Genomic DNA, 12,195 nt, shown 5'->3' on the forward strand with positions numbered 1-12,195 from the left:
AACACCAGTGTGAGATGTTATCAGATACTGGGAAACAACAGCATAGGATTGTGATACCTGAGAGGAGTGAAACCAGAAGAATGCTGTGATGTTCCCTGGTTCCTCTGTGGACACACTTTTCAGGACTCAAGGAAGGGCGAGGCATTCAAAGAGAGCCTGAAATTCTTGCTGATTTGAAGGGACAAAGATCAGATTTTGAAGATGTCAAGGTAGCTAGAATCGGCAGGGCAGAATATCAGATAAAAGGGAGCTACACAGAGAAATCTTTGGAGATCTTCAAAAGAGTCTCCTCAAATCTTTGGATGAGTGACAATCTTTGCATTCGTAGAGAGAAATTCTAAGAAGCAGTAGAAAAGAGTAAGCTAAGAAGTTTCTGAAGCTCACATGGGAATGAAAATAGCATAAAATCTCCTCAGCCACACTGAAAAAAAAAAAAAACTAATAATACATGCACCCTGAGAGAGAATTCTGAGCAGAGTATCACCTTATTGACAGGGTCAAATTAGCCTTTGGTAAGGGTTGGCCTGGAATCATTATAACAAAGGTTAAAAGTAAATTAAATACATGCCACCCCCCCCCCCAAAAAAAGTCCAGCACTCTTTAAAGAAATATAATTCAGTTCACAAAACTTAAATTCAGAACTGGTAGCCAATTGAAATAATCAGGCACAGAATTGACAGATCTAACGGAATTAGAGGACAAAGACATTACAATGCCCATTATAAATATCCTCAAAATGCATAATAATGTAGAAGGAAACTTGCCCATGAAAAGAACAATAGAAGATATAAAAATGACCTAAATGTAATCACCAGAGGTGAAAAATACAATATCCATGATGAAAAGTACACTGGATGGTTCTAGCAACAAATTAGCAGAAATATCATTGAACACGAAGCCATAGCAACAGACATTGTCCAAAATGAGGCAATGAAAGAGAAAAGAGGAAAATGAACCCTAGTGGCTCCTGGGTGGCTCAGTAGGATAAACACCTGAGTCTTGATTCGGCTCAGGTCATGATCTCAAGTGTTCCTGAGTTCAAGCCCTGCATTAGGCTCTGCATTGACAGTGCAGAGCCTGCTTGGGATTCTCTTTCTCTGTCTGTCTGTCTCTCTCTGCCCCTCTTCCACTTGTTCCTACACTGTCTCTCAAAATAAATAAACTTTAAAGAAATGAACACAAAAAGCATCAGTGAGTTAAAGAACACTATCAAGTGACCTAGAACATATGCTATTATTGTTATAACTAAGCATTTGTAAGAATAATGGCTAAATATTTCAAAATTTGGTTATACCGTACAAACATAGAGGTTTAAGAAATTAAGTGAACTACAATCGCAATACACATAAAGAAATCCACAATAAAGCTTATGTAGAGGTAAAAAAAAAAATCTTAAAAGCAACTAGAGAAAAAAACCACAGGTGTCTACAGAGAAACAAAAATAAGTAAAATAATGACTTCTTATCAGAAACCCATAAAAGTCATACACTGAATGGAATGACAGTATTAATTTGCTATAAGAAAAATAATAGGATTCTAAACATAGAAAAATGTATTATAAAAATAAAAGGGAAATAAAGATTTTTTTTCAGGCAACAAAGATTAGAATCCATTTCTGAGGAACCTGCCCAAAAGAAATACAAAGCTATGTCCTAAAGTCAGAATAAAATTATGCCCACTAAAAATGAATGAAAAGTGTTAGAAAAGATACACAAGTGTAGGTATGAAAGATGATGCTTTCTATATTATCTTAATTATATTTAAAATATAATTCACATTCCAAAGAAGAAATGACAACTATCTATGAGATACATGTACAAGTAACATGTTTGACAACAAAAATAGAAAATGGAAACATGAAAATGCCCTTTGTATTGTTCATACATTGTAAGTTAAGTAGTTTAATATACTCTGAAGATAAGATGTAATGAAGATGTATATTTCAAACCATAAAGCAATCATTAGAAAAGAAAATTAGAACAAAAATATCTAATAACTTAATAAGAGATTATATGTAATGACATAAAAAATTCATAGAAAGCATGAAATGAACCAAAAAAGAACAGAGAGCAGATGAGAAAGGAGAAAACAAATAGGAAGATGTCAGATTTAAACCATATCAAAGATTACAAGAAATGTGAATGAAATAATCTCACCAATGAAACCACATCAAGTATAAACCTAGATGATAGAAAGGACAAAAATAGTCATCCTGCAGACATCTCACATTAAATAGAGAGACACAAATAGGTTAAAAAGAAAAGAATGAAAAAAAATACCATTCAAACTTAAAAAGAAACTCAAGAGGCCGATACTGGCCTCAGTAATAGGGCAAGGATACCCACTCTCTTTGTTATTCAACGTTTTACTGCGGGTCCTAGGCAGTGTAAGGAAGCTAGACATACTGTAGGGAAAGTAGAAAGTTCATCTTCATTTGAAAATAGGGCTATGGTGTATAAATAAATTCTGAAGAAATAAACAAAAATGCACTAGACATATACAGCTTTAGCATAGCTGTAGGTTAGCTGGGATATATTTTTATATATAATTTTATAACATTTCTGTACACTAGCCACAGAGAATTGAAAAAAACATGAAATTTTATGAAACAATAGACACAGGAAAACATGACAAAAAAGGAAAACATGACAAAAGGATTCAGAATGGGCAAAACAATTCTGTAAGAGATGAATATAGTTTGAGGGCTTAAATGACCTCCTCTCAAGAATTATTATACAGCATAGTAAGCACTACAGGTTAATATGAGCATAAAAGCAAATATATAGACCAACTGAGCCATAAAAGAGAAGAAAAATAAAAATCGGTGCATACACACAGGATCAATTCCATTTGGAAAATGTACAAGGCGATTCAAAGAGAAAAGAGAATCTTTTCAGCAAATACCTCTGCTACCAATTGGAAATCGTTTACATTGGAAGAGCTACACCTTCTGCTCAATTTTGCAGTGAATCTAAGGGACTCTAAAAGAAGTATTGGGGCACCTGGGTGGCTCAGTCAGTTAAGCCTCTGACTGGGGCTCAGGTCATGATCTTTCAGTTTGTGAGTTCAAGCCCTGAGTGGAGCTCTATGCTGACAGCTCAGAGCCTGGAGTCTGCTTCTGGTTCTGTGTCCCCCTCTCTTTCTGCCCCTCCCTCCCTTGTCCTGCCTCTCTGTCTCCCTCTCTCTCTCTCTCTCTCCCCCCCTCAATCTCTCAAAAATAAGTAAACATTAAAAATTAAATATACATATATATATATATTATATATATATATTTATATATATATATATATATAAAGGTGCCTGGGTAGCTCAGTTGATTAAGCGTCTGACTCGGGTTCAGCTCTCGTCATGGTCTCATGGTTTGCGGGTTCAAGCCTTCTTAAGGCTCTGCTCTGACAGTGTGGTGCCTGCTCAGGATTCTCTCTCTCCTCTTCTGTCTCTCCTTCTCTCTTTGCCCTTCCTCTGCTCGCATTCTCTCTCAAAATAAATAAACATTTATTTGTAAAAAGTATAATATATACATATATATATAGATATATTTCAAAATCCTTTCATCCATACCCTTTTTACCTCCTACCATATATAAATATTCATTCAAATTGGACTCTAGACCTAAATGTAGAAGTATACTTAAAGCGAAGCATAAACATAAACATTCATGGAAATATCTATGAAAATAAACATAATAGCATCAATCATAAAGAAAAAATGGAAAATTAACTTTTTAATCAAAAAAATAAAACTCCAGAACCTGTAAGATATTTCAATTTTTTTTCAAAAAATGAAATAAAAACAACCTTGAATGGGGAAAAGTATTTGCAAAATATGAATCTGAGAAAGGATTCTAATCCACCCTATAAAGAAATTTCTTCCAGATCAGGGGTGCCCGGGTGGCTCGGTTGGTTGAGCGTGCAACTCTTGGCCTGAGGTGGGGATCGAGCTCTGCCTTGGACTCTGGGTTGACAGCGTGGAGCCTGCTTAGGTTTCTTTCTCTCCTTTTCTTTCTGCCTCTCCCCGGCTCATGCATGCTGCCTTTCTGTCTCTCAAAACAAATAAATATCATTTTTTTTTACAGATCTAAAATAAGCATACAAGCAATCTAATAAAATTGATGGGCCACATATCTCAGCAAACACTTCACCAAAGATACACAAACTATTAAAAAAAGCATATGGGAGATCCTCAACTTAATTTTCATTAGGGAAATGGAAAATAAAATGATAATGAGAATTTACTACAAATTCAACAAAACGACTACCATTAAAAAGACTGACAGCACCAAGATTTTGCCACTACTTAGGACAAACTAGAAATCCCATTATTGCTGATGGGAATATAAAATGGTACAGCCACTCTGGAAAAGCATTCAGATTCTGTGCCCCCTCTCTCTCTCTGCCCTGGTTTCTGCCATGGTTTCTTATGTAATTAAAGATTTACTTACCATGTTATGCACTGATTCCCCTCCTAGGTATTTACCCATGACAAATGAAATCAGGGGTCCACACAAAGGCTTTTACATAGATTTGTTAATAATAATTCCTGTTTTTAAACAAAAAGTAATATCAATATATTCATTGATAGGATAATGCCCTGATGATATTGTATCCAAAAAATAAAATATTATTTAACCATAAAAATAAATGGACTGCTGACGCAGGCAATATATCTTAATGCTCAAAATCATGATGGTGAGAGAAAGAAGGGAGACTTTCTGCCTTACTATTTATGTGACACTCTAGGAAATGGAAAGTTATTGAGAAAGAAATGAGACTGGTGGTTGCCAGGAGCTGGGCTCTGGGAAGAAAACTGACTTCAAAGTGATCCTGGTAACTGAAGGTGGTTGGTGGAAAGGTCCGGTGTCATGAATTAGATGCCGAATATATAACTGTAGACATTTGTCAAACTTCACCAAAGTGTACACTTAAAATTGGTGAATTTTGTTGTATGCTAATTGCACTGTAAACAGGTTGATTTTTTAAAATTGTGGTACCCATGGATAGAAACTTTTCAATATATATCAACTACTGTGCAATTGTCCAAAACTGAGTACATTTCATTTAAATTTTCTCTCTGCTTGCATTTTAATAGTGTTTTCAAATATATATGTATATTTGAAATATGTTTATATATATTTCGTATATATATTTCAAATATTTATTTATTTATTTATTTATTTACTTACTTACTTACTTATTTATATTCCTTATGTTCTACGTTTTATTCCTGTGACTTCCTCATTCCATAAGTGGAAGCTTGTATCTCCCTCTCCCCTTCACCCAGTTTTCCCAACCCCCACACCACTTCCCTCTGGCAGCTTATAACAGTTTGTCCTCCGTATTTTTAGTGCTGATTCTGCTTTTTGTTTATTCTTTTTTTTATATTCCATTAATGAGTGGAATCATATGATATATGCCTTTCTTAGTTTGACTTATCTACTTTATATCTCACCCACTAGGTCCATTCATTTTGTCTCAGATACCACAATCTCATCCTTTTTAATGGTTGCTTAGTATTCCATTTTATATAGTGGAATATATATATATATATATATAACATTATATATTATAATATAATTACAATATACATTATATGTGTATCTTTCTTATCCGCTTGTCTACTGATGAACAGTTAGGTTGCTTACCTAAGTGTAATATATATAAGGAATATATATATATATATATATAACTATTATATTACATTAAATTATATATATTATATGTATATGTTCCTTATCCACTTGTTTACTGATGGACACTTAGGTTGCTTACATGTCTTGACTATTGTAAAAATAAAAATATTCTAAGTGTTCATAGGGTAAGAATATCATTTGCTATTGACAAAAAATATTTGTGAAAAAATCACAGTAGCTGTGCGAGTATAAGATGGAGAATTAAAGTAATGAAATAACCACAACTGTCTTTGTTTTGGGAGCTGAATCATTTCTCTGCCATGAGGTACATAAATAATCCCAAGTTCAAGTCTAAAAATCAAATAATTACTTGTGTTGTTGATTTAGACATTCTGATAGGTGTAAGATAATACCTCGTTGTAGTGTTGATTTGTATTTCCTTGATGATGAGTGATGTTGAGCATCTTTTCGTGTCCCTGTATGCCGTCTGTATGTCTGCTTTGTAAAAATGTCTATTTATGTTGTCTGTCCATTTTTAATTGGATTATTTGTATTTTGTAATTTCTTTAGTTGTTTTTGAATTTTTATAAGTTCTTTAGATATTTTTCATACTCTTTACCAGATAGGTCATTTGTAAATATATTTTCGCTTTCCAAAACTTGCCTTTCAGTTTTGTTGATTGTTTCCTTTACTGTGCAGAAGATTTTTATTTTGATGAAGTCCTGATAGTTCATTTTTGCTTTTGTTTACCTTGCATCTGGAGACATATCTAGTAAGAAGTTGCTATGGCCTATGTTCTCCTCTAGGATTTTTATGGTTTCAGGTCTCATATTAGGTCTTTAATTCATGCTGAATTTATTGTTTGTGTTTGGTGTAAGAAAGTAGTCTAGTTTCATTCTTTTGCATGATGCTGTCCCATTTTCCCAACAGCATGTGTTGAAGAGACTGTCTGTTTTTCCTATTGGATATTCCTTCCTTCTTTGTCAAAGATTAATTGACCATATAGTTGTGGGTTCATTTCTGGCTATTCTGTTCTGTTCCATTCATGTATGTGTCTTATTTTTGTACTGGTACTATACTATGTTGATCACTACAGCTTTACAATATAACCTGAAGTCTGGAATTGTGATGACTCTTGTTTTGCTTTTCTTTTTCAAGGTTGCTTTGGCTATGTGGGGTCTTTTATGGTTCCATACACATTTTGGAATTGTTTGTTTTAGCTCTGTAAAAAAATGCTGCTGGTATTTTGATAGAAATTGTGTTAAATATAAAGATTGTTTTGTGTAGTATAAACATTTTAACAACATTTGTTCTTCCAATCCATGAGCATGGAATATCTTTCCATTTTTTTGTGTGTCATCCTCAATTTCTTTCAGTGTTTTATGGTAATCAGAGTACTATTTTGAAACAACAGGTATTGGTGAGGATGCAAAGAAACAGGAACCTTCCGGCACCATTGGTGAGAATGAAAATTGGTGCAGACACTGGAAAACAGTATAGAGGTTTCTCAAAAAATTAAAAATACAAACTTATCTTTCAATCCAGCAATTGCACTACCAGGTATTTTCCCAAATACAAAAATACTAATTCAAAGAGATACATAAATCCCAATGTTTATAGCACTATTATCTACAATAGTACAATTATGGGAACAGCCCATGTCCATTGACTGATGAATGGAGATAGATAGATAGGTAGATAGAGATGTATACATATATAGATATAGATGATATAGATATGAAAGAATGAAATCTTGTCATTTGCAAACACATGGATGGAGCTAGAGAGTAGTATGCTAAGTGAAATAAGTCAGTCAGAATAAGACAAATATCATATGATTTCACTCATATATGGAATTTAAGAAATAAAATGAGCGAAGGAAAAGAGAGAGAGAGAGAGAGAGAAATGAAGAACCATACTCTTAACTATAGAGAACAAACTAATGTTTACCAGGGGGAAGGTAGGTGAGGGGAGGAGTTAAATAGGTGATGGTGATTACGGAGTGCACTTGTGTTGAGAACTGGGTGTTATATGGATGTGATAAGTCAGTATACTGTACACCTGAAACGACTAATATCACCCTGTATGTTAACTAACTGGAATTTCAATAAAAACTTGAAAACAAAAAGAAGAAAAAAGAATGTAAAAATATATAATATTTAATTTTTAATTTTTAAAAGTACAAAGTCAGTAAACAATGAGAGCAGATATTTATGAAAGAATATATATGCACATGTATTAAGCACTATGAATACATTTTGGGGCACCTAGGTGGCTCACTTGGTTAAGCATCTGACTCTTCATTTTGGCTCACAGTTTGTGAGATCAAGCCCCATGTGAGGCTCTGCACTGACAGGTGGAGCCTGTTTGGGATTCTCTCTCTCTCTCTTTCTCTCTCTCTCTCTCTCTCTCTCTCTCTCTCTCTTTCTCTCTGTGCCCCCCTTCGTGCTCTCTTTCCCTAAATAAATAGATAAACATGAAAAACTTGTTAAGACATATTACTAAAAAATACTTTTTTAACAAACTGAATAGTGTAAGGTTCAACTGTGTGTGCAGTAAAATTTATGTTTAACTTGATGGCAAATTATTAACGCATAGACTGTAAAATCAATTAATTGCAAGCCATGATGTAAAATGATTTTAAGATATCTTCTCAAAATGTGAACGGAGCTTTGGGATGTTAACTGAATTCTTTATCAATGACAAAATATTAGGCACACTCTGGTGACTCGAATTGCATTCTCCCAACATGATAAATTCAAGTCTATTCCTAGGGACATATGAATATGACTTTATTTGGAAACAGAATATTTGAAGATGTAATCATATACAAACGATGTCATCCTGGATTAGTGTAGGTCCTATTCAATGACTGATGTCTTCAAGAGGACACGGAGAATGACACATGGGGAGAGCATAGTGATGATGGGGATAGACATCAGAGTAGCCACAAGCCGAGGAATGTCCGTGATTATCCATAAGCACCAGAAGCTATGAGAGACACATGGAACAGATTCTCCATCAGAGCCTCCTGAAGGAAACAATCCTGCTAACACTCTAGTTTCCTGAGCTATGACAGAATAAGTTTCTGTTATGTCAAATCACTAGGTCTGTGGTTATTGTTTATAGAAGCTCTAGGAAACTATTACATACACTTTTGATAACACTGTTGTTATTGTTCAAAAATAATTTGGAGATTTCCCATGGAAATTGTCTCAGTCAGTACTATGTTCTCAGCAGTGTTCTCTGTGCTAGATAAGTCTTTGTGTTTTCAGGGTAGAATTGATGTACATTGATGTAATTGATGTACTCAGTTATATAATCAAAACTGAGTGTAGTAACTTGCACTGCTTAAGATTCTTCTTTAAGAAAGTTCTGAAAATATTTTAAAAGATAATCAGGAAATTTCATGCTTACTGAGAGTTTCCAGTGCATTGAGCACTCTTGCTTTATGGTCGATATCTCAGTTAATAACAACCCTGTGCTTTAAAATTTACTATTGCCATTTAAAAAATTTTACAAGAAATTGAGAAGTTAGATAATATGGTCAAAAGCAAACAGACCTGTAAATTCATTAAAGCAGTATTTGTTAAGTACCTACTCTATGCCAGGTAATCTTTTAGGGAACAAAACAGTGAATAATAGGAACAAAAAATGAGATACGAAAACAAATATGGTATGTATATTATTGTCTAAATTACAAATAATGATTTAAACTACACTGTGGTTCACACGAAAAGTTTTATTACAAAGACAAAACTATTCTGAAATATCCTTAGATGGAATTTCAGATGCAAGTATTTTCTTTGGGAATAAAACAACAATCTTTTATTTAGATGTGAGCTTTTTAAATGAAGCAAAACCATTTCATGTTCTACAGTAGATAACCTAAGAAATCGGAGGAAAAGAACTCCAAGACTTATTTAAATCCCCTGGGGTCTTATCAAGACTGTTATTTAATGCTAAACTTTCAAGGCTCCGACACAAACAATGTAGTATGATCACATGGGAATTTGAACAGGATTTTTCCTGAGTATCAATATTGAAATAAAATCCCTGTTGTCATTCTAGGTCTACTCTAAAGTAATCTGAAATGATTTTTGAAAAATGTGATTTTTAAAAATTATTTCTGAAAGAACAAGACATGTATTAGAGCACAGACAATGATTGGATAGATAATACAACATTTTAAAATTAAATATTATCGTATCTTAATCAGTTTCCTAAACACATTGTCAAAAGACTTGCAATTAAGAATAACAATTATAAGTTGCATTCAACAGAAAGATAATTTATATGGTTTATAGTTATTAAAATGAAGATGCTTATTTAGTAGAATATAAGTGTTAGGACAATGATTTTAAGAGGATCCTTTCTTACTGCTATAAGGATATCATATAATTCAATGCCATCTTCTAACTACACCAAACTATTAAGGCATAAATTAACAACATAAGACTCAATCAATCTTGGAAGGGCTCTGTCTGAATGCCAGGACTTTACTATTGCAGGATTTTTAAGGGGGTTAGTCTCATAAAGATTTTTAAAAGTAAATAGATTTATCTTTGCAAAAGATATGTCTGTTAGCCTTGTATGGGATGGATTGGAAGGGAGAAAGAGGAAAACCATGTGAATCAGTTGTCATGGAAACAAAATTATGTAGATATGAGGTAGGAAAGAAGGGCAAAAGGAAAAATGAATAACTGAGCCATATCAGAGGTACAATTGAATGCTATTGTTTAATATCCATCAAATAGAAAATTAATAGTACACGCAATCGCTATTAAGATAATTATAAGGCAATCACAGAAGACTGGGAGAGAAAATATTGGTTAGGTAAGACAAAAAAATAAGAAAACATGAATTCTAGAACATTTCAAGGAAATGACTTACAGATTTTGATGAAAAGGAGGATATGAGGGGACCATGGTGGCTCAGTTGGTTAAGCCTCCGACTTTGGCTCAGGTCATGATCTCATGGCTCAGTTCGTGGGTCTAGCCTGCCTCGGGCTGTGTGTTGAAGCCAGGAGCCTGGAGTCTGCTTCCAACTCTGTGTCTCCCTCTCTCTCTGCCCCTCCCCTGTTCACACTCTGTCTCTCTCTTTCAAAAATAAATAAACATCACGGCGCCTGGGTGACTCTGTCTGTTGAGCGTCTGACTTTGGCTCAGGTCATGATCTCACGATCTGTGAATTCGAGCCCTGCGACGGGCTCTGTGCTGACAGCTCAGAGCCTCAACCCTGCTTTGGATTCTGTGTCTCCCTCTCTCTCTCTGCCCCTCCCTTGCTCATGCTCTGTCTCTCTCTCTGTGTCAAAAATAAACATTTAAAAAAGTTTTTAAATTAAAAAAATAAATAAACATTAAAATTAAATAATAAATAAATAAATAAATAAATAAATAAATAAATAAATAAGAAAATAAAGATACGAAAGACTGAGTGTAGTGGCCTTTGAAAATCAAATTGAAAACGAATTTATGCTCAAAATGAGAGTGAAGTTTGTTTTTTTGTGTGTGTGAGAAAATAGTTCTCAACTTGAGATTTTGCCCCAAGAACAGCAAATTAGTGTATCATTGCAACTTAGAAGAGACTTCAAGGAAATAGCATTCAGACGATCTTTCAGTTTTCAGTAGTCTTCTGTATCTACTATCTTCCCCAACTCTTAGTATTTCTCTAGATTGACATAAGTGCATAAATAGAGCAGTGTGTTCTGGGCTATGTAATAAAGTAGGCATAAAATATATGCACATTAACATATGCATATGTATATAATAATGGGCATGTTGCCAGAATATATAAACAGTATTTATAAATAAACAAAATCTAAGGCACTCTGAAACAATTAGCAAAGATTCAGATAAGCTTTTCCCAAAAGATAATATTCAAATGACATAAAACATAATGAAACAAGTACTTTATTTCATTAGTCATCAGGTAGTAAATGCAAATTAAAACAGGAAGGATGAGTGAAAATAATTGATAATTCCATGTATCACAAGGACATGAAGCAATTGGAATTTACATATACTGTTGCTGTAAATTGATCAAAATCCCTTTACAAAGGTGATTGGTACTGTTTATTACAGCTACCCTACTCATGAATTTGACCAATTAATTTCATCTCTGTTTATATTCCCACCTTATATGTCTAGCCAAATACAGTAACAAGTCCATTTTCTTTTTTCTTTAAGTTTTATTTATTTATTTTTGAGAGAGAGAGAGTCAAAGAGAGTGCTAACAGGGGGAAGGGGAGAGAGAGAGAGGATACAAAGAATCCCAGGCAGGCGTTGTGATGTCAGGGTGGAGCTCCATGCCATGCAGGGCTGAATCTCACAAACCATGATATCATGACCTGAGTTGAAATCAAGAGTCAGACGGTTAACCAACTGAGCCACGCAAGTGCCCTAAGAAGTCTGTTTTAATAATAGGCATTATTTGTAACAGTTTACCACTGGAAAATAGCCAAAGGTCCATCTGCAGAACTGATTAATGAATTGTGATACATCATGCAATGGAATCCTGTTCAGTAATGAGAATAAACAAACTACAATCTAATGTAGTAGTATAGG

Source organism: Lynx rufus, unplaced genomic scaffold (assembly GCF_022079265.1).
Source record: "Lynx rufus isolate CCGP_SWC_20201006 ecotype Redwood Valley unplaced genomic scaffold, mLynRuf1.p SCAF_1, whole genome shotgun sequence".
NCBI lineage: Eukaryota > Metazoa > Chordata > Mammalia > Carnivora > Felidae > Lynx > Lynx rufus.